This window comes from Protopterus annectens, chromosome 7.part0, assembly GCF_019279795.1.
Source record: "Protopterus annectens isolate FY-2018-M chromosome 7.part0, PAN1.0, whole genome shotgun sequence".
NCBI classification, from domain to species: Eukaryota; Metazoa; Chordata; order Ceratodontiformes; family Protopteridae; genus Protopterus; species Protopterus annectens.
The window spans coordinates 720310265-720335899 of NC_056739.1; positions in this window are offsets into that span (position 1 = coordinate 720310265).

Consider the following 25635-nt stretch of genomic DNA (forward strand, 5'->3'; position numbering starts at 1 on the left):
ATTTTTGGGTCACTCCTCCACTGGTAAAGAGTAATCTGCTCATAGTTTGGGAGCATCCTCTTAATCACCTTCTGAAATAGTAATCCGCCAGTTGTTGTAGAACGGCACTCCTCTCATCTTTCAAGGGTTACTTTCATGTCAGTAGCATTACAATGCATTGCTCAGGGATGTGTTGTCAGACCATGTTCATCAGAATGATTCACAAATATGCTCTTCATGCAGCTAATTTAAATACAATTAGCATACAGTAAAGTCAGTATGCAAGATGTGAAAGGCATAAAAGTCATATATATGCATATACAGACTTGGAAAATGGACAATCTGCTGCAGGTATGTAAAAAAGGGAATGTCTATAAGCAGTGACAGTATGGTTTTGATGCCCTCTACAGCTCAGAACTAACTTCTTGACATGTGACCATTTTCAGTGATACATTTTTTGGATGTTTAAGACCTGAAACCAGTGCTTATTAATATTCCCATATGCCACATTTTTCTTCAGTAAGCAATCAAATGTAAATCTTTTTTGCTTTCTTGCTCTGTGCCATGGGTTTTAGCTATAAGCAGTGCGCCTAGTATGGTTTGCAGTACTGCAGAGGGTCAGTTCCAGAGCAACTGAGGGGAAAGCAATATCAGTGTATTGGTTGCAAAAAGTGGAAGAGATGTTTAACCGTTAAGTAGAAAATGCTGCTTAAGAAGTAATCAAATTAGATAGACTCTGGTGTAAAATTAAAAAGCCATTGAGAGCATTTTTTTCTCTTTTTTTTTCAGAAAAATGCCCATCCTAACTACATGCATTTTTGCTGCCAGTGGAGTAAATGATTGACAATCATAACAACAATAAGCATTGCTTTTTATTTTATTTATTTATTTTTTTAGTTACTCCTTTCATCTCATATGGCTTCAAGCACAGTTTACGTTTTCTGCAGCTAAATGCAGGAAGGTACTTTCAACTGCATGAGTAAGAGCAATGCAATGACAATTAATACTTGTGGATGTATGACCCTGGCATTAGGGCAGAAAGTAAGAAGTACCAGAAGGCTGTACTCAAAAGGAAACATATTTACAGTCATGTCTGAAAATAGTGTAAATGAAAAAGAGGAGCTTCAGAGCTGGAAGGTCTGTTAGGGTGGTATGACAAAGGGAATTTACAGCTGGGCAGGTCAATGGTATATGTGTGATTCTGTGCATAGCAAGTAATTATTCATTTTAATCCATTTCAGGAGATTGAAGTGATATGCAGTGATGAGTGAAGTGGGAGGCATTTGTTGTGAATTTTGCTATAGCAAACTTCAATTTTAACTTTTAGGAAGGATTGTAAGATGATGAGAATCGATGTTCCATAAATTCGAGAGGGTAGGAGGACAGTGTCAACAACAGTAGCTCTAGTGTCTGCATTTAGGAACTGTTTTGTCTATAAAGTATTCCAAGTTTTGGAAATTTTTTGTTAATGGAAATGCGAAGACTGATGAGATTGTCATCTACTATCATGCCTAGCAATTTTCACCATTAAAATCTTCCCTCTTAATAACCTAGAAATTGAAAACTAGGCTTTATTTTGACTATGAATTTTTCGTGTGAATGGGAGTAGCTTGATAAATTAGGGTTGAGTTAAAGATGAGCAAAGTCTCAATGGAAGAGAATCCTTCTTGTGTTATCTGAACATGTGAGAGTTTATTAGCGGTACATATAAGCGCAGAGTCGTTATCATTTTGGATTGGGGAGACTTGACAAGAAGTATGAAGGTCATTGATGAAAATATTAAAGAGGAGTGGAATAAGAACAAAGCCTTGAGGCACACCTGTGTTACAACTTTAAACAATAGCCACTGAACCAATTGATCGGGGTGCATGATAGTCTCACACCATAAACTACTACAACTATGCTCCTTTGGGCTGTGTTGAAAGCCCAAGGGAGGTCAAGGAAAAGAAAGAAGACAAATGTGTCTGAATCTCTAACCACATTTACAGTGTCTGTGAAGGATAGAAGTGTGGAGGTTGTGCTGTGTGTGAGCTGAAAGACCTCGTTTAAATAGAAGTAAGGACTTCATTTTGATTGAGAAGTTGTTTACGGATGTATTTTTCTAAGAATTTAGAGAGAGAGGACAGTATTGCAATGGGCCAAAAACTGGATACATCAGTTGAGTTAACTCCTTCATGTAAGGGAATGAAATAGGAAATGTTCTATAATTGAACGGACCTCTTCTTCCAGGATAGAGCTATTGATTAGGATACTTACTAGATACACTATAGCCTTAGCAACTAGTCTAAGGTAGATTTGTATGAGACTATCAACGGAAGTGGAGCAGGATTTGAGCTTGAGTAGTATTTTTTTTATTAAGATAGTGAGGACCTGAGTTAGTGTGAAGGATTGGAGACTAAAATATTTTGTGATTATGTTTGTGGTACATTTCTAGGTGTGTATAGAACAGTTTCATATCATGGTTAACTTCTTTTTTAGCCTGGTTATGGAGCTACCTATAGATTTGAATGTTATTAGTTATTTTGTCATTCCATCATCTGTCTCGACTGGGCATAAGGGTTCTACTCTGTTTTCAGAGCTAAGGAGGATAATTACTTTAATTATTTTATTACAAACTAGAGTGAACCTATTTAGTATGTTTTAGAATGTGGTGCTGAAATGTAAGATGGTATCATTTAAAGGGAGAGATTTTAGTATGATCCTGGCAATAACTGACTGCTGATTGAATTTTAACAGATTGTGTGTGGTTTTATATTCACATTTTTGGCCAGATAATTAATAATTCTAAGAGTATGTGCAGGAAGACAGTCACTAAGAGTGTTAGGAAGTATACCAACAGTCCTAAATTGACTTGGGTCAGAGACCAATACCCAATCAAGGATGGTGCCTTTATCAATGGGTTTGTTATACCTAGTGGTCTTTGAATGTGCTGTATGAATCCAAATAGGTTCATACTGGAGGATGGGCAGTAGAAGGTTAGGTTCTGCTAGTCAATACTGATGTCACCAAGTGTGATACTTTTATTTGTAATTGTATTAGATATCTAGGATACTATATTTTTCAGATGGGAACATTATTTTCTGGGGGTGCACATATATATATATATATATATATATATATATATATATATATATATATACACAGAGTACAGAAATGCATAGACTTTCTCCTGTTTAATGATGGTGATTAATATTTCAGCATTAAGAAATTTTAGATTTAAGTATTGGGTAATGATGTATGTGTTAGGGTAAAGTAGGGGTACTCCACCAGCTTTCCTATGTACTTGATCAGTTTTGATTATATTGTAGTTTGGATGAAGGAATTCTATATATTTAATGTTAGGTTAAATACAGGGTTCAGTGAATGCAAAGATGTATGGTATGTCAAGAGAGATCCAGGCATGTAGTTAAGTGAGTTTATTTATTTATTTGTTTGGCATTTGTTTACTGGGAAAGTCTAACTGGGTCATGAGGTATGCATTTTCAGTGCATTTTCATACTGTTTTAATGTAATAAAGTTATTTTTTTTTCTTTTTTGTTAGACCTTTAAATGTGGGAAAGTGAGAACAATAGTTTTGGTCTGATTTAGGTGATAATGTAGGCTGTGTTCATCATGAAATACAGAATGAACTGGCACCTCAGCTGTATGCCCTGTTCAACCACAGCCTCACCTCAGGCTTTGTCCATATCGAATGGTGCACTGCTACAGTCATCCCTCTCCACAAAGGAGGAGCAATTACAGACCCTGGGAACTATCACCCCATTAGCCTGACGAGTCTGATATGCAAAGCTATTGAACGCATCATCATGGACCTAATAAATAAGGATATAGGGAATCTCCAAACTCTGGATCCCACACAGTTTGGTTTTGTGATGGGTAGATCATGCCTGCTCAACCTGGTTGACTTCTTTGAGTCAATCACCAGAGCGGTGGATGAAGGCAAGGTGGTTCATACAGCCTACCTTGATCTGGCCAAGGCCTTTGATACCATTCCCCACTCAGGAATCATAGAAAAACTCACTAATCTAGGCATCAACCCATATATCACTAGGTGGGTTGCAAACTGGCTCACAGATAAAACCCACAGTGTGAAAGTAGCGGACTCCAAGTCAGACTGCTGACCAGTCACGAGTGAAGTCTTACAGGGTTCGGTCCTGGGTCCTCTCCTGTTTGGTATCTACTTCTCTGAAGTCCAGGCCAACACAAAGGGACTCTGGCTGACAAAGTTCACATATGATTGCAAGCTGGGAGCTATTATTAACTCCCCAAGTGATGTTGACATCCTACAGAAAGGCCTCACTGAGACCAACGACTGGTGTCAGAACCATGGCCTTAAGCTCACCAAAAAATATGTCATCATCCCCTTTGGGAAAAACCCAGTTCCCATGAATTACCACATTGATGGTAGTCCACTAAACACAGAAGGCATTATAAGAGATCTGGAAACACAGGTTGACAGCAACCTCTCTTTTGACCACCACATTGCCACTGTGGTCAGATAGTCCTTCTATGTGGCACATCTCAATACTAAGGGTTTTACATCCAGGAAGAAATAGGTCATTGTCTCCCTCTACTCTTCCCTCATTAGGCCACTAGACACCTGCAACAACCAGAGAGGCCACAAAAGTACCTCACAAAGAGGATCCTAGGCCTTAAACACTTGTCCTATATGGACACACTCAAAAAATTTTGACTATTCTGTCTTATATCGCCTACTTAGAGGCGATGTCTGCTTGACTTACAAAGCCATGTCTGACACAGCTCTGTTAGAAATGCTACATCTAAAGAAATCCCAATCCCTCCACAGCACATGTTCCAGAGACCTCTACTTCATTACCACAATCAACAGAACATGCTGGAGGGACAGGTTCAAAACCCAGAGACTGTCCTTGCTATGGAATAGACTTCCCGTACATGTCAAACAGAACACTTCACTGGCCCTCTTCAAGAGAAATCTTGATGAGTGGATGGGAAATAGAAATTCACCCCAGGGATCACTCCAGTGGCTCTACTCGACAGAGGCATTGGGAACTAAGGTCAGGTGGCATGATGCCAAGGTAATCCTATGGGCTAGGTTTGTAAAGGCTCCATTAGCCTAGTACACACCTATGAACCAATGAACATATGAAAGTGAGCAGTAAGAGAATTTGGCTGAGTAAAAAGAAGATGTGAGTTAGGCATATGTGGGAGGGGGGGGGGGTAAGTTCAGAATTTGGTTGGCTTGACAGTTTTTTTTTAGAGAGTGAAACAGTGAGGGTATTATTGCAATTTTTATGGTGATGGATAAGCTAATTGGGCCTGGGTTTGGGTGGATGTTTCAACACAGTGATTTTAGAAAAATACAATTTCGATTTGGTATCTATTTTTATTTTTATGGAGTTAATGTTTTTGTAGGTGGGTTTTTGGTAAAAAATATTTTGTATTTAAAGTAGAGAGATGGGGCTAAGTTGTACAAACATGACAAGATGATATGATTGTTAAATCGTTTATAGCAGGAGAAAGGGGAAGTAATGGTGGATGTATGGTTTAGTGCTCATATGCTGTGGGGTTCTGTGATATTAATTAGAAGAATAAGAAGAAGAGGAAAGAGAGAGAATCATAAAGAGGTGTGTGACATTTGATTTTCACGCACACGCACACACACACACACACACACACACACACACACACACACACACACACACCTTGGAAAGGTTGGCACAGATTTACCAGCTATGCTCCTTCTGCCTACTCTAAGGCTCTTACAAGGGTACCCAATTAGACTGACTAAAATTAATACTAATACAAATGGTAGTGTTTAACTACTAGAGCAAGGCTTTCAGGAGCGGCCACAGTGTCACCAAATAAATATAATTTCAAAAGTTAAAATATTCTCTAAAAGACCAGCCACAATGAAAAGTTTAAATATATTTAATAATAATTAATAACAAACATGAAAATACTAAATATCTATTTACAATAAACACCAGAGTTTCATAACAGGAAAACTTAAAAATAACACCAATGGAAAGATTCACACAGATACAGAAAAACAATACTTAACTTATCTCACTATATTTTCCTGACTGATCTAAAGAATTACTGTCCCCAGTTCACTTACTAGAGCAAGGCTAGATGAAATAGGTGAGGGCTCCTTCTTGTCAGGTTTAAAAAATAGACTGCCCTGAGACTTCTGTCTCATCTAGTATTAAAACACCACTTCAGTGCTGGATTACAGCATACCATACTACCCCTTTACTAGAAACTGAACTAGAATCTAGCATATATGCGTCATAATACACACACATAGAGCTTTGCTGTGTTACAGCATCTGGAAGCTATAAAACCATTTGAAGAACTGCCACCCTTCCAGGGTAGCAATTAGTTCACCCCTAAGGACAATACATTAGGATTCCTAGGCCTGGTTTTCACATACATTTTGTCTCTGGAATCAGAACTGTAAGATACAATCTTTATGGCCTAAACCAGGTAATTTAATTTCAAACAATTTTTTTTCAAAGTTGGCTGGACTGAGATCAACCTCTTCCCTTCCAGTGTTACAATATATTCATTTCAACAGTTACAATACAGTCTGATATACAGGTGCAGGTGTATTTATTTTCTGTTCAGCAGGACCCACAGTAGGTACATGTTTAACACAAGCAACTTTACAAATACATTTTCCACACAAGTACCTGTACAAATCAGTTTGATATACAAATGACATATAATTATTTACAAAATCTCCAGATAGCTATGCTGGCATATGTTACACATACACTGTCCTACTTCTCCTGGCACCACCTCACATCACCACAAGGTGTAGTGGCATGATTAGGTAGGGAGTTTTAGAAAACTACTGGATATATTTAGATATGAATGATAGTGAGACAGAGATTGGTAGTTCTAAAAATGGAAGTCAAAGTAGAGTGATTAGGTTTAGTCAGAAAATAGTATTAAGGAGTACACTTGGAAGGAGTTAGAAATTGCATGGTTGTAAAGAAAATAGTCATAAGAGCTGGAAAGTAAGATGGTTATGATTGGGGAAAGGTAGATTATAGGGGGTGGAGTAACTAGAAGTATAACATTAGTGGAGGTGGGGGTGGGTGGGAAATGTGGGTAGGGTAGGGGAGTTGAGTGAGGCCAAACAGAGTGAAGAGGAATGAAGTGGGGACATACCCTGCACTAGCAGAGAAAAGAAAAAAAGAAAATCTCTGGAAGGACTAGAAAACGTGAGTAAGATACAACACAAGAAAATCAGTATTCACCATCTAAAATGTGATAATATGAATGTAGAAAGCATAAAGAAACAACTTGGCAAATGGCATAGGCTACAGTGGGTTACATGATTTTCAGATACCTTTCAATAAGCCATAGAACAGATAATTTTAGGGATACAGTAAAATAATATATCCTACAATGAGCTGCAGTACACATAATAGCTGTTTGTATGATTCCTCATTTCTAGCAAGTTGTATGCTGGATGGTTCTCTTTATGGTTATAGCTTGATTAGAATTGGCATAGGAAAATACAGGCACAGCTAGGAATAGTTATATGTAAAGCTGATAGGGAGAATTACAATGCAGTGGGATTAGGGCAGATATCCAAGGGATTGATAAGAAGTAAAATAAATTGTTAGAGAAGATGGACTACTTGTATGTTAGGCAAAACTTCTGTGTCAATGAACAATTTTGTAATGTTTCACAGGTAAACAAAATATTGGTCTACATCACTTAAAATCTAACCAAGGATGATAACACATCAGAGTACATTGCATTAATGATGAAAAAATGATGTAGCACAACAATATATCATAAGCCAAATCAACTAAGCACTCAGCTACATTTCAAGAGTTATCACTTAACACAAAATAATGGAGATACCATGTTCTCAAATCAAAGTGCGTCCTCTATACAGAAAATGGTGTACTCTTGCAGTAAAACCTCTTTGTTTTCTGCTATTTAAAATTATGTGTTTTGCTTTGTGGATCAGAAACTGCTATTGAAACATAATAGTGATCTAGATTTGTTGTCTGGGGTCAGAGGACTAGTGCATACAACAGCTAAAGGCCTTTGTCAGGCAGAATCCAAAGAAGTTATGAGTAATGCAATAGCCAAGGGATCATGTGGCTGCTTCTGCTTTGCTTCTTTTATATGAAAATATGTTCTCTGCTCTTTAGCCCATAAATTTGCTTTTTAACAAAACCAGCAAGCTACATGTTAGTTTGGGGGATAGAGAGGTCATGTATAAAATCATTTAAAAAAATACTTTTTAATAAAAAAAAATAATGTTTTATTTTATAAAATAAAATAAAAGCTGCATTTCATTTCTACAATAGTAGATTCAAGGGGGTTAGAAAGTATTTGAGTATCATGATAATCATAAATCAAAAGGCACTTCTGCTTTGGGTATGGTTTAATAGTACACAGTGTGAGTCACTAAATATGCTTAAACTACACCAGCTAGTTAAACTGAAACAGCTAATATACAACGTTTCTGGAATAAAATTGCTGTAAAACAGATTAGTTAACTTAATTATCCAGTGATTGCTTCCAAAGGTCCTTCAATTAGTTTAACAGATTAGTTTTATGTCAGCATGTATCATGCTAATATCTTCAGAATTCAAGCATCGCACCACTGGCTGTACCTTCTATCAGAAAAACAGACTGAGTAGTTCATTACATTATGACAACAACTAAAGAGAGACACCGCTTAATCCTGTCAAAATATAGGCAGATGCAAACAATTCAGACAAAAGGCAAACACATACAAGTGTTCTGTGGTAAAATGCAATGTAGTATGAAAGTAGAAGACAAGGACATTAACTTGCACTTTAACAGTGTTTGGCTGAGAGAATAAGATGTCCATTAACAGAGCAACCTCAGTATCGAGTTTAAAAATGGCACTGAATGTATGTCTGTGAGTATAGGGAAGAAATAAAGGATGCTGGTGTACATGGGAGCTATGTGACCAAAACTCCATCCCACCCACCATAGAATAGAAAAGAAAATGAAAAACAAGTTTTGTCAGGAAATTGTATTGGAGAGTACAGTTGGAAGGATTTGGAAATTGGTTGGTTGCTGTAAAGAAAATAGTTGTAAAAACTGGAGAGTAAAATGGTTGTGATTGGGAAAAGGTAGATTATAGGGGTATATTAAATAGAAATATAACTATAGTGTAGGTGGTGGTGGGTGGAAAAAGTTGGTAGACTAGGGTAGTTGAGTGAGCCCAAGCAGAGAAAATGGAAATGGAGTGGGGACCCACCCTGCACTAGTAGCGAAAAAAAAAAAAAAAGAAAAGAAAATCTATGGAAGGATTACAGAGGATAAGGGACTTAAAGCACAGGAAAAGCAGTATTGAGCATCTAAAATATGATGATGGGTATTGACATAAACAAACAATTGGATAAATGGGACAGGCTATACTGGATTGAAGGGGTTATTAATTACCTCCAAATAAGCAATAGAACCTCCTTTAAATTTTCAGTTAACTTTAGGGGCACAATAAAATAGTCTTTAAGGGTGTTGAGCTGATAGACTATGATGTCATTTAACAGTGCAACCCACACACAGATATTGAAAATGGCACTGAATGTATGCCTGTCTATAAAACAACTTCTCCTATAGTGACAAGAGAGTGCAAAGATCTGTTACAAAACAACCAGTTGAGTAAGGAAAACTGCATCTCCCATTTGGGGACAAAAACTTGCTCTAAGAGGAGCATGATCAAATTCTTCTCTAAAAATTGGCAGATCTACAATCGGTTTTGATAACATTCTCTGAAGGCAATAGAAAAAAGGAAGGTATGTTTGCCATTAGTAAAATCACTGTAAAAAGAAGTTATTAAGACTCAGATCTTATTTAAAGCAACACTGATAATTTTCCACCAGAAGGCAGAATAACCTTTGATTCCTTAGAAAATGCTTTTTTTTTTTTTTTTTTTTTTTTTTTTAATAAAGCTAAGACTATAATCTTAATGGTGAGAGGGACTGGAGCCTTGCAACTTAAAAAAAAGCAAATAAACATGCAACATCATGTAGCAAACCCTCAAAGAACCCATGAAACAAATATTAATGCAATGGTTTACTGTACTTAAGCAAAAAAAAAAGTTTTGTTTCTCTCCAGTAGTATAGACATATAGAGTTCTTATTACATTATTTTATTTTATTTTTATTTAACATTTGCTTACCAGTAAAGTTCAACTTGGAATGAGTCAATTTTCAGTGGAGGCCCAGGGAGAAACGCTTCAGACGCATGTTTTGTATACTTTCTGGACTTCATATTGCTATAAATAACTATTTTTGAGGATTTAACATACTAATGTTTCTTTCACTAGTCATCTTAAATACAGATTAGCATTTTAATGAATGCAGTTTATACTTCAGATCAAAGCCTGCTGCATATAGCAAACATTATGTGGCAAGGTAAGTATTTTTTAGTAAAATTTAATTCATGCGCATAAAATTTAAACTTTAATTATACAGTATTTATATATTTATCATGTAAAATGTATTTTTTAATTTAGCCAAGTATTTTGGGTTTCTAATACCATGAAGGGATTAGACCCCATTCCTAAGTCAAAGTATGATTAAAGTTCATGAAATTGGTATTGTTTCAATCTTTGATGTCAGCCAGTAGTGCTTTCCACAGCACCTGCAATGTGCCCAGTAATTACTCCTTCTGCAGTTCGTATGGAGTTACATGTGTTGGTAACATATCTAAATCCGATTGTAAATTATTTTTTATAAGACCCGCTGCTCCTACTACTATTGGAACTGTCTGGGTATCTTTCTTCCACATTGCTTTCACTTCTGCCTGCAGATCCTGATATTTTATGACTGTGTCTCTCTGTACGCAAGACATTGTAGTCACTGGGTGTGGCAATTTCAATGATCAATGCTACTTGTCTTCTATTCTTGGACCACTATATCCGGTTTTCTAGCATCTATCTTTTGAACTGTTGGTAATGGATGATCCCATGTGATGCAGACTTCTTCATTTTCTATGATGCTTTGTGGCTCATGCTTCCAGTGTTTTTCGGCCACTGCAATACCATAATGTTTGCACAATCTCCAGTGCAACAGTCTCACCACATTATTACGCGTTTCAGTATACAGTCCTTCTGCAATTAGTATGTTGCAATCAGCAATGAGGTGTGCAACTGTTTCCAATTTGATTTTACAAAATCTATATTTGTCCGTTTCTCCCACATGTTCAATGGACTTTATAAACCAATGTGTATGCAGTCTACTATCTTGGGCCACCAATTTTAACCTTTCATCTTTTGGTTTGAATTCACCTCTCTTTAACCATTCCTGTGTTCATTCCTGAACAACATGAGGTTCTTCCAGAAGTTTTCTATACTTGCAACTATATTTATGCCTTTTCCACATTTCTTGCCTTCTCATCTGATCCTTCATCTTATATTCTTTCTTTTGGGTTTTTTTTGGCACATTCAGTTGCTGCCTGATTTTTATCTACTTCTGGTTTGATTTCCATTCCTGCTTGATGCCAATAATCTTCTGCTAGATAAAGCAGAGACATCATCTTAGATTTATTCTTCTCATGTTTCAAAACTTTCACTACATTTGGGTCTTGTGAGGTCAGCAGATATGTGTGGTGTCCCATGATTGCAGATCTATACATATAATCAGTTTCAAGAAGGCTTATCCCTCCTTCAGAATGGGGAATATATAATCGTGGTATGCAATAACACTGATTTTTATAAATCATTTGGTGAGCATGAAGCATCCTTGTTTTCCTATTTAATCTATCCAACACGTTCTGGGGCCAGTAAATAACTCCAAACTGTAAGTTAGGACAGGAAGAGTCAACTGGTTTATAGCTTGGATTTTGTTCCTAGATGTCAGTGCTGTTTTCAGGATTAATTTAAGTCTTCTGAAGTATTCCTTACTAAGTTTTATTCACATTTGTTCATGTTTTATTGTTGAAGCTTCATTTCCCAAATATTTACACACTCCTTCTTGCTCAAGTTCTTTTATATCACATTCTTGTCTCAAACTGATGTTTTCTTGGTGTTGCAGTTTTCCTGCTTAAAAGGTTGCTTTTGAACATTTATCAAGACCAAATGACATTCTTATATCATCTGAAAAAGTTTTGACAACTTGCAGTTGTGTTTTCAGGTCCTCATCTGATGAACTATACAGTTTTAAATCATCAACAAAGAGAAGGTGAGAAGTCTTTACACTTTGTTGTTTTCTAGGAGCCAGATTATAGCCATGGCTAAGCTGTTGAGTAAACAGCTTAATGGATTAAGAGCAAGGCACAATAGCAATGGTGACAGACAGTCACCCTGAAATATCCCCCTTTGAATTTGTATCCCTGTGATAACAATTTGCCCTTTATCATGGCTTAATTGCAAAGTGTTCTGCCACTGTTTTATGGTCACTGCAATGTAGTGGATCAGTGTGAGGTGTATCTTATACATTTTGAGCACTCTTTTATCCATGAATGAGGGATACTATCAAATGATTTTTTTGTAGACAGTCCATGCCATACTTAGATTCTTCCTCTTTTTACAGTTCTCCACTATGACTTTATTTAACAACAAATGATCCTCTGTTCCATATGACTTTCTTTTATTGCCCTTTTGTTCTACTGCCATAATTGAGTTTTCTTCTAAATGATTATAAACTCTGTCGACATCAATTCTTGTGTATAGTTTATACATCGTTGGAAGACAAGTTATTGGTCTATAAGTTTTAGGGTAGCTTGCAGGTTCATTCTTAAGTAGGATCATTGTTTTTCCTGTTGTTAGCCAGGTTGGTGTCTGTTCTGGGTGCGCATATAAATAGTTCTTACTCATGGCTAAATCTTTGCACAAAGATGTTAATACTTTTAACCAGAAGTTAGGTACTGCATTCCAATTAGAGGATTTTCTTAATTTTATTTCAATTACTCTAGCTGTTACTTCATCCCATTTCATATCCTGTACCTTTAAGTTTCTTATTTCTCCTTTTACTTCTTCTATCCATTTAGCATCTTTGTTATGCTCCACAGGATCTTTATAGATACTTCTCCAAAATGTATCTATTTCTTCTTTTTTTGGTGGTCTTTCAATTCCTTTTACCTTATTTCCCAGTTCTCTATAAAACCTTTTTGGGTCATCAATAAATTGCTTATTTTGTACTTTTCCTTTATATTTATCTTTGTATCTTCAAGTTTTTCCACCTGTGCTGAAATTTCTAGTTTATTTGCGATAGTGCATGATAGATCCTGGTCTGTTCTAATATTGCAAATTGGTTTTATGACATCTATCTTTCTTAGTATTTTGTTGATCTATTCCCTCTTCTATAGTCTTCTAACAGTGACACTTCATGTCTTAATTGCTTTATAATTTTCTCTATTCGATATTTCCATGATGGTATTTGATTTCTCCCCTTTCTTTCCCTCACTACCCTGTGTTCTTGTGTTAGAACTTTATCAGTAATTAATTTAGCTGCACAGTAATATATATTGCTTACTTCTATTACATCGACTGGATCTCTATGAACAATCCTAATTACTGTGTTCATTTGTTTTATCAAACTTCTGACTTTCTGAGTTTTATTAACCTTCTGCAGTCTATTTCTTTCATTGATCTTGATATATCTGTCCATGTCTATTAAAGCAAGCAATTCTTCTCTTAGCTCATTTTCTTCTAAACTGAGGGCACATCCCTTGTTTTCCAATTCCCACAGGCATTCTACAGAAGGTTCTATAGCATCTTCCTGTGACACAGTCTCATCAATTTCATCCTGTGCCATCCGTTGCTCTATCACATGGGAACTGACTGGCCTATCATTCCTCAACATTGACTGCGTCAGAGTTTCCACAGTTTCCTGTTCCTTCCCTTGCTGTCTAGCTTCAAGTGAACATTTATACTGGTTTCCTGTGGAAGACTCCAAATTATTTTGATATGGCACCTGACCAATTGCTTCCTGTTCCACTGGTTTCCCCTTAATTTGGATATCTATTGCTCTATCCTGTTGTGGTGCTTTCTGAATTAGATTTTCTACACTAATTCCCTCACTTTGCAGGTACTCCATAACCTCAGTTTCTATTTCTTTAACTTCTCCATTACTAAACTCCTTTTCTACTTTTCCTTTTTATCTTCTTATTTTTTGTATTGTAAAGTTTTCGATGATGAGATTCCTTTGTCTGTATTTCTCTTCAAATATCTTTGGTGCTGCTCTTTTTGTATTAGTAAGTTTTGCTTTCTCCTTTGCATAAATAATACACCATATTAAATCTCTTTTTCTTTCTCATGTCTATATTTCTTCTTCAGATGTTTCCTGATCTTCCTGTTTCTCCCTGCTTTGGGCACTCATTCCATCCTGCTGTGATGTAACCTGTGTTAGACCGTCAACATCAAATCCTTCACTTCGCAGGCACTCCATAACTTCAACTTCTATTTTTTTAACTTCTACTTTACTGATCTTCTTTTCTACATTCCATCTTTGTGATAGTATATTTTTATTGTGAATTTTTTCCATATATGGATGTCTTTGCCTGTATTTCTCTTCAAATATCTTTGGGGCTGTCTTCTTTATATTGATTAATATAAAATCTCTCTTTCTTTCTTTCTCATGTCCATATTTCTTTTTTATACTTTTTAAATATCTCTTGGTTTTGTTGTTTATATTTTCGCACTTCCTCAGATGCTTCTTTTTCCAAACAGATCAAGATTTGTTGATCTATATACTGTTTCTCACAAATCTTTTGAATTAATGAAAACAATTTTTCATTTGAAGCTTCTGACAGTTTTTCTTGCGGAAGTATTTTTCTTTCCTCTAATTTCTTTCTTAATCATTTTGTATATCTTGTGTCTGGAAATCCTGCGCTTTTTGCATAATAGTAACAATACATAATTTCTTTCTTATCCTCAATAGTCCACTTTATCGTCTTTATAGCTCTTCTCTGGTCTATCAGTTTTTCTGATTTTTGTGGACTGCTACTTCCTTCTACAACAGGGGGCCATCCTCTCCCTGGGCCTGGCTTGGCCCCATTGTAGGAATGTTTCCATTTTTTGAGAACTCTATATTGTCATCTTTTCCAGTCCTGGCACCTACCAGGATTAGGCACTTTTTTATCCTGGGTCTTGTGCACCCAGCTATCTTTTTTAGTTTTTGTCCTACTTCTGTCCATGATACATGCTACATAAATACAGTCTATATATCAGTGTCGCCTTGGTGAGATTTTGTGAAAACAGGGTCCACCTTGTGAAGGTCCTCACCAAGACTTGATGATGAATTCAATTTCAGCACTAGTACTCTCCTTTGTTAACTTTTCATCTCTCCATGTAAATATTTTTAAGTGTATTGTGTGGCTTGTTATTTTATGTCACTGCTAGTCCTAGTGCTTTCTTTTTATATTTAGAAATATAGTCATTACATTGTTGCTTTAACCAAGTTCCTTATTTTAATATGCAAAATGAGTCAGTCATATTCATTTTTTCCAGTTTTAGGGGTTCCCATTGATTAAAAAATAAAATCAGATTGAACTATTAAACTCATTCCCTTGTTTAAATAGTAAATCAAGGTTAAAATGTTTATTTACGTCAAGCTTTAAGGGGAAAAACATGAAAGTCACTTTCAGACTTTACAGAACAAAACAGAAAGTGCTACTGTGACCAGCTTCTGTAATGGTGGTTCAGTAATTAAACTAAATCAAAAATTCTTTATATAGAATTTTTTATTTAAATTCATTTAAACAACTGAGATAAAAACAATGAAAAAGCATTTTTCACCTGCAGAAAAGTTCCTTTCAGGAAAAAATACAGACTCTTCAATTTGGAGCTATAGAAATATACAGGCATAAATAACTCATTATGCATGGGAAGAAGCAGTGTATTTGTTTACTTCTAAAACACATTGGTTTCAATATAGTAATTTATGCAGGACAAAAATATGATTAGTAAAAATGTTAATGACATAATTGAACAATATTTAACAATATGGTTTAGCCATTAATCAAACTTGCAACTAACTTTTTTATTTCATTGTATTACAGATTCATATATAGCAATTATACCTACATACTCTTGGGATTCAATTTTTATTTCTTCTTTTACAGATGTGATCTTAATGTTTTAATGTTTTAAACTGATTTTATACTGGCTGCTTTATATTTTGACAAAATGTCCTAAAAATGGAGGATTCCCTTTGTTGCACAATACTGTTAGCTATCATTAGCAGAAATAATATATATATATATATATATATATATATATATATATATATATATATATATATATATATTTCTGTCCTTTAGTTAAGGATATATTGTAGATGAAATGTTTCATGTGGCTTAGAGACTTTTATAGATTAGGGAGGAGGGAACTATTTATAAGGGAGAGATAGTTAATAATTATGCACAGAAAAATTGTATAATCAAACTTTAGGAAAATATATTAACATTAAAAAACAGACCTATATATTAGGATTTACTGCAACATAGTCTGTATAATATAGCATAAGATAGTGCATTTTTTCTGTTTATAAGAAGCAGGAGATATAAGAACATACAGATTTAGAGAAAATATGATACAAACAATGTGGGAGAAGAGCATAAAACAAGAGCCATAATAATGATTATATAAATGGTTTACAGCTAAGATGAGCTTATGCAGATAGTGGTCTATAATGTAATTTGTAAAATAGAATTAATATACAATGACTGAAGATACATACATTTTTCTTCTGACATAAATACATTTTGGGTCTATATTACCTTATCAAAATGACTATTCACCAAATACCAACCCACTGACATCTATACAACAAAATTCACTTCCCCAAACCGCAAAAGTTTTCCATGGGGAAGGAAGCACTCGGCCAACACCACAACTTTGCCCTATTGCCCACTGTAATACAATCTCAGACTTGGTAAATATAGTTTGGTGGGTGGGGGCATGCAGCCCCCCCCACATTTGGGGGGGAGGCAAAGCTCCCCACTTGGATGGGTTTAATTTAGTGCAGTGTGTGTTCCAATGTCGTAGGGGGCAAGTGTTTCCTTGCGTTGGGAAAACTTTTGATGTTTGCTGATTTGGGTTTCATTGTATAGCTGTCAATGGATTGGTATGCAGTGAATAGTCATTTCTATGAGGTAATATAGACCCTAAGTTTCAATAAGGTAATTAATTGCTGTTTTTTTTGGGGGGGGGGTTCATTATAAAATTGCTAAATATGCAACAGCAAATTTACAAAAGCTGAAGCTAATAGATGTTATTAGCTCTTACTGACATGCAGATGGTGTATGCTTTTACTCACAGAACCTGAAAAGGTTTGAGGGACCCAATAATTTGAAAGCTGTGAAGAGTAAACACGTACTAGGTGCAAATGACATGCTGTAATGTACAGGACCCCCCTTTTTTGTATGTGTGTCTAGAAAGAAAGAATAAATATGCATCATGGTAGGCCACTGACAGATAGTTGCATAAATGTTATCAAAATGTATCTTTTTAATAATTAATTTGTAGATAAGTATTACAAGATAAGTGTTGATTATTAATAGAGACAATTTGTTTGAAGATATACGATGGTCTATACATTTAAAATAAGAACAAAAATAAATTAGAATGTAAAGGATTTAAAGAGATCTAGAAGGGTGGTTTATATGGTATTTAATCTGAATTAGAAACTAATTTCTATGAATGAGGTTTAGTTTATTTCTAGATTAGCTATATATGATACAGTTAACTTTTTAAGTATGTTTAGACAATATATTTTTGTTTTGTTTTTACACAATCAACCAAGAGTGTTATGTTACGATAAAGATAAAAGATTAGCAACCACCGCACTAATGTGACGGATATAAGACATCTTCTTTACAATGTGGTTCCTTTTTTAACTCATTCACTCCAATGGAGCTCAGGAAGTTTGCACTGTAACTTCAAATGGGCAGAGCCTAAGCCTTTTAACAGAATAAAATGATGTCCTTACGTTTCAAACAAATGCTCATATATATGGAACCACAGGGGTTATGAAAGAAGTAATAATGGCATGCTTTCCATCACAAACTATTTTTATAGTGGTAGTATTCTTTAGGTTCTAGGTCATAAACAGAATTTAAATCACAGTAAACACAGTAGCAATTACATTTATACCATTTTATAGACAACTTACAATATCAAAGCAACCACTCAAGTTATACACATACTGTCAGCAGCATTTTATTCATCTAGCTGAAAGCTTTCATGAGGCTAAGGAGTTCTATGTGTGTAACTTGGCTGAGATATTTAGATACATGTGAAAATTTTAGCTATATAAATGAATATCATAAAAACAGCAGTTAATATCTCTTTACCTGCACTAGACAGAGATCAAATATTAATGCAGTTGAGTTTGCCATTGTGTAAGCTCTAAGCTGAAGTCTTTTAAACCATTGTACATAGCATGGTTTTGGAATTAGTGATGCAAATATGAACAAGTAATAGTTGACGCCTAGAGGTGTCAGTTGGAGTTAAGTGCAGATGTACCTAGAAGCGTCACTCAGATGTAATGAGTTAAATAAATGGCCCAAAATGGCAATAAAAGAAGTTGTGTAAGTAATTAAAAATGCATAAAACACAAGCATATTTTATGCAGTAAACTCATTTATGTCAAGAAGATATTAGCAGATTAAATAAAAAAGAATATTCAGAACTAATAAACTCAAAATAAGAAGAGAAGACATGCAGCAATACTATAAACTAAATTATAATGTCTATGATTATCGATTCATACTAGGTTGATAACAGCATTCTACATATCATCACTATTCAGTGACAGAAAAGAATCTTATCTTTGGCAAATATGTACCAAATTCAGGGGCCCGGGGTAAATTTTATAAAATAATATCTAGAAACATTTACTTCTCTTCATAATTGAAGCATAATAATGGGAGAAGACTTTAACTGTATACTTATTGAAAAGCACACTAACACAATTAATAAATCTAGAATTTCAGCATCTGCTAAAACTTTGATAAACATTACAGAATTTTGTGCGGAGTCTGCTTCTCCTACCTGTGTTTGCATTAGGTTCTTGCAGGTGATCTGGTTTCCTCCCACATTCCAAAGACATGCAGTACGCAAATTGGACACTCTAAATTGGCTGTATGTGTGAGTGTGTGGTATGGAAGAACAGCTGTGGGAGGGCTAGCCATCTGCTGGTGTAAACCTTGGCTCTAGATGACTGTCTCTGTTAAAGTGACACCCCTACCCCATGTGTAAATATGGGAAAAGGGGTTGTGGATGAATGGATACATTATGATAATTTCTCTGAATCAGATTCATTATTCTACATTCATTGCACTTCTAAATTTGGTACATAGTCAGACATCAGTAGGGTCTATATTTCAAATGGTCTGGTCTCTAAAAAAGAAAATGTTATGGTGGTAATGTACTCATTGACATATGCTAATGCAACCACTTTTATAGTAATAAGAAACCCAAGAAAGCATGATTTGTTTGCAGACTTGACATTCTATATAGCAAATATAACAGGTTTTAAAGAAATGTAATAGTTCTTAGATGTTAATAATGGTGAAGTTTTTGTTGTGATTCTGTGGGACTCAATGAAAAGCTTATTTTTATGGCAAAATCTCAATTTGGTTTTGCAGTGAGAGAGAAAACGGATAAGAACTGGAACTACAAGAAAAATCAATAATATAAATTTAAATGTACAAAATGGAGACAAAGGTTAGCTACTAGAAAAAAAAATGAATGCAGAATATCAGAATATCCTGCATCATATAAATTCTATCATTCTAGAAAAAATAAAATTCCCTTCTTATTCCTTGACTCCTAAAAGCTTACATAAAATAAGCCCTTAGAAGCAGAATATCTAAATTCAACCATATCAATAGAATGTCTGCCACGGGTACTAATAGGAAGTAGACTGATGTACTAATAGGAAGTAGACTGATGTACTAATATGAAGTACACTGATGTACTATAAGAAAGTAGACAGATGTACTAATAGGAAGTAAACTGATGTACTAATAGGAAGTAGACTGATGTACTAATAGAAAGTAGACTGATGCACTATAAGGAAGTAGACTGATGTACTTATAGGAAGTACACTGATGTACTATAAGGAAGTAGACAGATGTATTAATAGGAAGTAGACTGATGTACTATAAGGAAGTAGTCAGATGTACTAATAGGAAGTAGACTGATGTACTAATAGGAAGTACACTGATGTACTATAAGGAAGTAGACAGATGTACTAATGGGAAGTAGACTGATGTACTATAAGGAAGTAGTCAGATGTACTAATAGGAAGTACACTGTTGTACTATAAGGAAGAAGACATATGTACTAATAGGAAGTACACTGATGTACTATTAGGAAGTAGACAGGTGTACTAATAGGAAGTAGACTGGTGTACTAATAGGAAGTAGATTGATGCTGAAGAAATTCTAGACCACTTTAAAAACACTGCTTTTCAACTTGCTATCAAACTACCTGTCTAAACCTGGCATGCCCTCTGGTCCTTGAAAAGCTAACTTAGACCTCTGATACCATGCTAATTGTTTACACATACTGCCTCTGCCACCAGACAAGTACCTACTGTCCTTGCCTCCTCTGATCCATCTTAAGATTTCCGCAATCAAAGTAAATCTGCAATGTCTGTAACACACAGATCCTATCAATGCAAGCTACAAAATTTTCACTTACCTGAAATGCACCTTCATGCATAAATATAGGCAAAGATGCCCATAAAACAGACAAGTTATTAACTCTGTGACACCTCTTTCAAACCTTTTAACAGCAGCCATAATAATTTCTAAGGAGACCTTCCTGTCAGCACCTATACCTTTCAATATATCCCAGCCTTTCAGCATTCTCAAAATCCTCCAGTGCTTGATAGCATCATTCAGCCCAACAAACCCTGATAAAGCTCCAAGCTCAGCCAGGTGTACTGTGACTGTTTAAACTGCCTAAACCATTATCCTCCCTAAGAAACTGATGAACCAAAGACACAAAAATATCCAAATTCAAGGTATAAGCTCATATAGTTGTTCTAGTCTATGTCTGTTGAACTAGCTAACCCTCTACTGACAAACAAGTTGCCAAGTCTCCTTAGGGACAGTAAGCTGATGCTCCACTGCCCCTGTCACCAGTGCACACAACCTGAAGAACCATAACAAACTATCAGTTACCACAGTCAACCTACCTGGCACATGGTTGGCAAACAAAGTTAATCTCCAAACTTCTTCAACACTAAAACCACCACTTCCCAATTGTCAGAATGAAAAAACACCTTTCTAGACATTTGTGAATTTGTCTTGCATGACTACTGAACCCACTCCATATTGGCATCAACTCCAAAAATGCAACATTTTTCCTCGACTTATTGAGCAACTCAGCAGGCTATTCCATGGCACACTAGCTCCCTTTAACCTTTATTTATTTATTTATTTATTTATTTATTTATTTATTTTTACCTGGGTAGAGCACTAATCAAACTGGACCATTTGCAGGCTCCGGCCAGGTTACAGTAAAGTAAGATTAAAGGTGTAACTAAATTATACAGTATAGTGACGTAGTATACCATAACTTTAATAATGTACACATATTTACAAGAAGGTTTAAATGAAGTTGGGTCATGAGAATGTTATGCATAATGCAGGTGTTAAAGGTGAGGCAAATGTGTTCTAGCCAAAAGAATGGATGGTGTATATACAAGTACAGAGGGAAATGCTAGCAGTGAAGAGAGGAGAAATTGTGCAGCACTAAGATCTGTAATGGAACAGCTAATAGCAAGAGAAACAGATATTATATCTATATATATAGTAGGGAATGGATAGGCCAGATAGGGAAACAACTGGTATAAGTTTATAAGTTAGAGAGGTTAAATTAAGCTGCCAAGGTTTTCTAGGATGAATGCAGTAGTGAAACCTTGGGACTTAGGTGACATCCTCTATTCTCATATGTGCACTTATATTCTTCAGTTAGGTACCATTTGAACTGAGGTCTTAACTGTTTGTAGTCTCTGATTTCAGTAAATCGGGTAGAAATGATTGCTACAGTTTTGGGGTACAAACAGAGAAGCTACAGTCTGTGGAATTAAGTTTTGTGGCTGGAGTTATGAGAGTAGGGACATTAGTGCATTGACTTCTTAGATTGTAGTGTGAGTTGGATATAATTAGTCTCATAGTTTGGGAGGATGTTTTTTCTTGGTACAGAAATTTGAAGATATGGGATCCAAGAAGGAGGCTGGCTCTGCCTTGAATGGGTAGCCAATTTGCATTTTCCAAGGAGTTTCATTCATGTTCACACCAAGGGGAGAGTGTGATGAAATGGCAGATTTTAATTGAAAGAGATAAGGTAATGTTTTTTTTTATTTATTTTTGGTAAGGCCATGGTGAACAGGTTGACTATATTCTAGTTGTGCAAGCAGGAATAATCTGCCATACCTAACCATCTTCCAGAATCTGGGTAAAGCTATAATTCGTCAGATGAAACCCAATCATCTAGCCAATAAGAAATATTATTATACTGACAGAAAGTCTAACCAAATGGAAAGATCTTATTATGGAAGTTTTGGTACCCTCACTCTATGATGCTTATGCCTGGCCGCCATCAACAAGTTAGCCATATATCTATTAAAGCTCTCTCTGGGCAAATTGTCCTGCAAGCAAACTTCATCAGATCTAACAGCTCCATGACTTCACTAACCTTGACTTTATCTCTTCCTTTAATGAGCTTAATTTTTATCATGCAGTTCCACTAATTTATCAGCTGATAAATCAAACAATCCCTGTTCTGCAAGAACTGGTTAAACTAAATAAATTCAGCACCTTACTAGGGCATCCTAACTTGTCATACAGTAACTGCACTCCTAGTTACTGGCATACCTCAATATACCTACTCACACCTTCCCCTATAGCTTCTGACCTTTCTTCCATTAGAAAAAAGACATTAAAATAATGGGCCACTCTTTAAAGTAGGGCCTGCTCTTGCTATAGCCTATGTAGAGCTATGATAAACTTCTCAACAGTATCACACACCAATTGACAACTCATTGGCATTACTTTCTGAAAAGAATATCTGCCCTTCAACTGCATGCCAAACCAAGGCTAATCTGGGTCTTAAATGGGAAGAAGCCACAAGGCTGACCACATGGGTTCTTAAAACACTGACCTTGACAGCATCACCCGAATTATAATAAACTCGAATTGTGTCTATATATTCATTCACAGAACCCCCTTTTAGAAAAGGAAGATAGTAAACCAGCTGAAATTCCTCAGGTCTCTTGTTAGAGACCAACTCTTCCTAAAGAATATTATGAAAATAATACCTTGGAAGTTATTATACAAATGATCGTGCTAAAACAGCCAAATCCTAAATTTTATTTTGAATTACAGTACATTCCAGTGAGGCATTTTCCTGTTATAATTAATGCTTAAGCATTATAAATCATTCTAAATGGCTGTCAGTATCTCTCATACAAAAGAACTTCTTAAAAGAATATTTCAGAAGACTAAAATGAATACTGAAACTTGCCCTCTAGGAACAAACTCCAAGCTATAAACCAATTTGCTATTCCTGTTCTAACTTACAGTTTTGTGATGATTGACTGGCCCCAAAAGATATTGGATCAGTTGGTCAGGAAAGCAGAAAAATGCTCCATGCTTATTAAATGATATATAAAAATCAGTGCATACCAAGATTATATACTCCTCGTTCTGAAGGCGGTATGGGCCTCCTGGAGATTGATTACATATATAGATCTTTAGTCATAGGACTGCATACCTTACCAGATCCAAAGATAGTGAAAGTTTTAAAACATGAGAAGTGCAAGATAACTTCCTAATGAGTTTAGCAGGAGCATATCGGTTGGGAACAGAAATCAAACCAGAAGTAGACAAAAATCAGGCAGCAACTGAATTTGCCAAAAACAAAAGAAAGAATATAAGGAGAAGAATCAGATGAGAAGGTAAGAAATGTGGAAAAGGCATAAATATTGTGGTAAGTATAAAAAACCCTGGAAAAATCTCATGGTGATCAGGATTTGAAGCAGGAATGGTTAGGGACAGATGAATTTAAACCAAAAGATAAAAGGTAAATTTTGGTGGCCCAGGATAGTGGACTACATACACATTGGTTTACAAAATCTATTGAACATGTGGGAGAAAAAGGCAAATGCAGATTCTATAAAACAGAACTGTAAACAGTCTCACATCTTGCTGCTGGGTGTGATACACTAATGGCAGAGGGCTTGTATACTGAAAGCCATAATAATTCAGCAAGACTGTCTACAACACTGAAGTAGCTGAGAAGAATGGAAATATGAGTCACAAAGCATTTTACAGAATTATGAAATTTATATCACTTGGGTCCACCCATTACCAACACTTCAGAAAATAGATGCTAGAAAACTAGATACAGTAGTCCATGGAAAGAAGACAAAAGTAGTATTTATCATTGACATTGCTAAATCCAGTGATTACAGTCTTACATGCAGACAGAAATACAAGGATATGTGTGCAGAAATAAGAGCAATGTGAAAGAAAGCTACACAGACAGTTCCAATAGAAGTAGGAGCAATGGATCTCATAAAAAAGAATTTACAGTCATATTTAGATATGCAATCAATACATGTAACTCTGTATGAATTGCAGGACAAGTTAGTTCTGGGCACATTGTTGGTGATGCAAAGAACACTTCTGGCTTTCATCAAAGATTGAAACTACTAATTTCATGAATTTTAATTGTACTTTGACTTAGGAATGGAGTCCATTCCCATCATGGTATTACAAACCCAAAAGACTTGGAGAAGTTAAACCAAGGCAGGAACTAAGTGAATAAACCTACACTGTGTCTTGACAATATGGCAACAGAATATCAAATTGTCACATAAGCAACTGTCAAGTACTATACCATGCTTATTAACGCGAAACAAACTCACACAGCTGACAGAAACTTAATTCCTTGCCTGAAAAGATGCTTTATTATCTGTAGATTTTACCATCATTCAGACACTGAGTTATTACATTTAATGCCATTGGTTATAAGTTCATACAAAGCTACAACATTTTGTAGCAGGAGAAAAAAGTCAGAAATGCAGACATCCATTGCCCTTCTGCAAGCTGATATTACTTCTAACTCTTCTAAACTGTCCTCACTTCTGAGAAGCAATATACTTATCACACCAGCAATATCACACAACAATCCAGAGCATAACGATTTCTGAGAAAAAATACTTATCACACCAGCAATATCACACAACAATCCAAAGCAAAGCGACTTCTGAGAAGAAAAATACTGATCACACCAGCAATATCACACAACAATCCAGAGCATAGTGACTTCTGAGATGGAAAATACTTATTACACCAGCAATATCACACAACATTCCAGAGCATAGCGACTTCTGAGAAGCGATATACTTATCACACCAGCAATATCACACAACAATACAGAGCATAGCGACTTCTGAGAAGCAAAATACTTATCACACCATCAACATCATACAACAATCCAGAGCATAGCGATTTCTGAGAAAAAATACTTATCACACCAGCAATATCACACAACAATCCAAAGCAAAGCAACTTCTGAGAAGAAAAATACTGATCACACCAGCAATATCATACAATAATCCAGAACATAGAGTTTGTGGTTGATGACATGATTTATTCCCTTCTGGCCAGAGCATTTAGCCCCCTTGGCTTCATCCTTCCAGC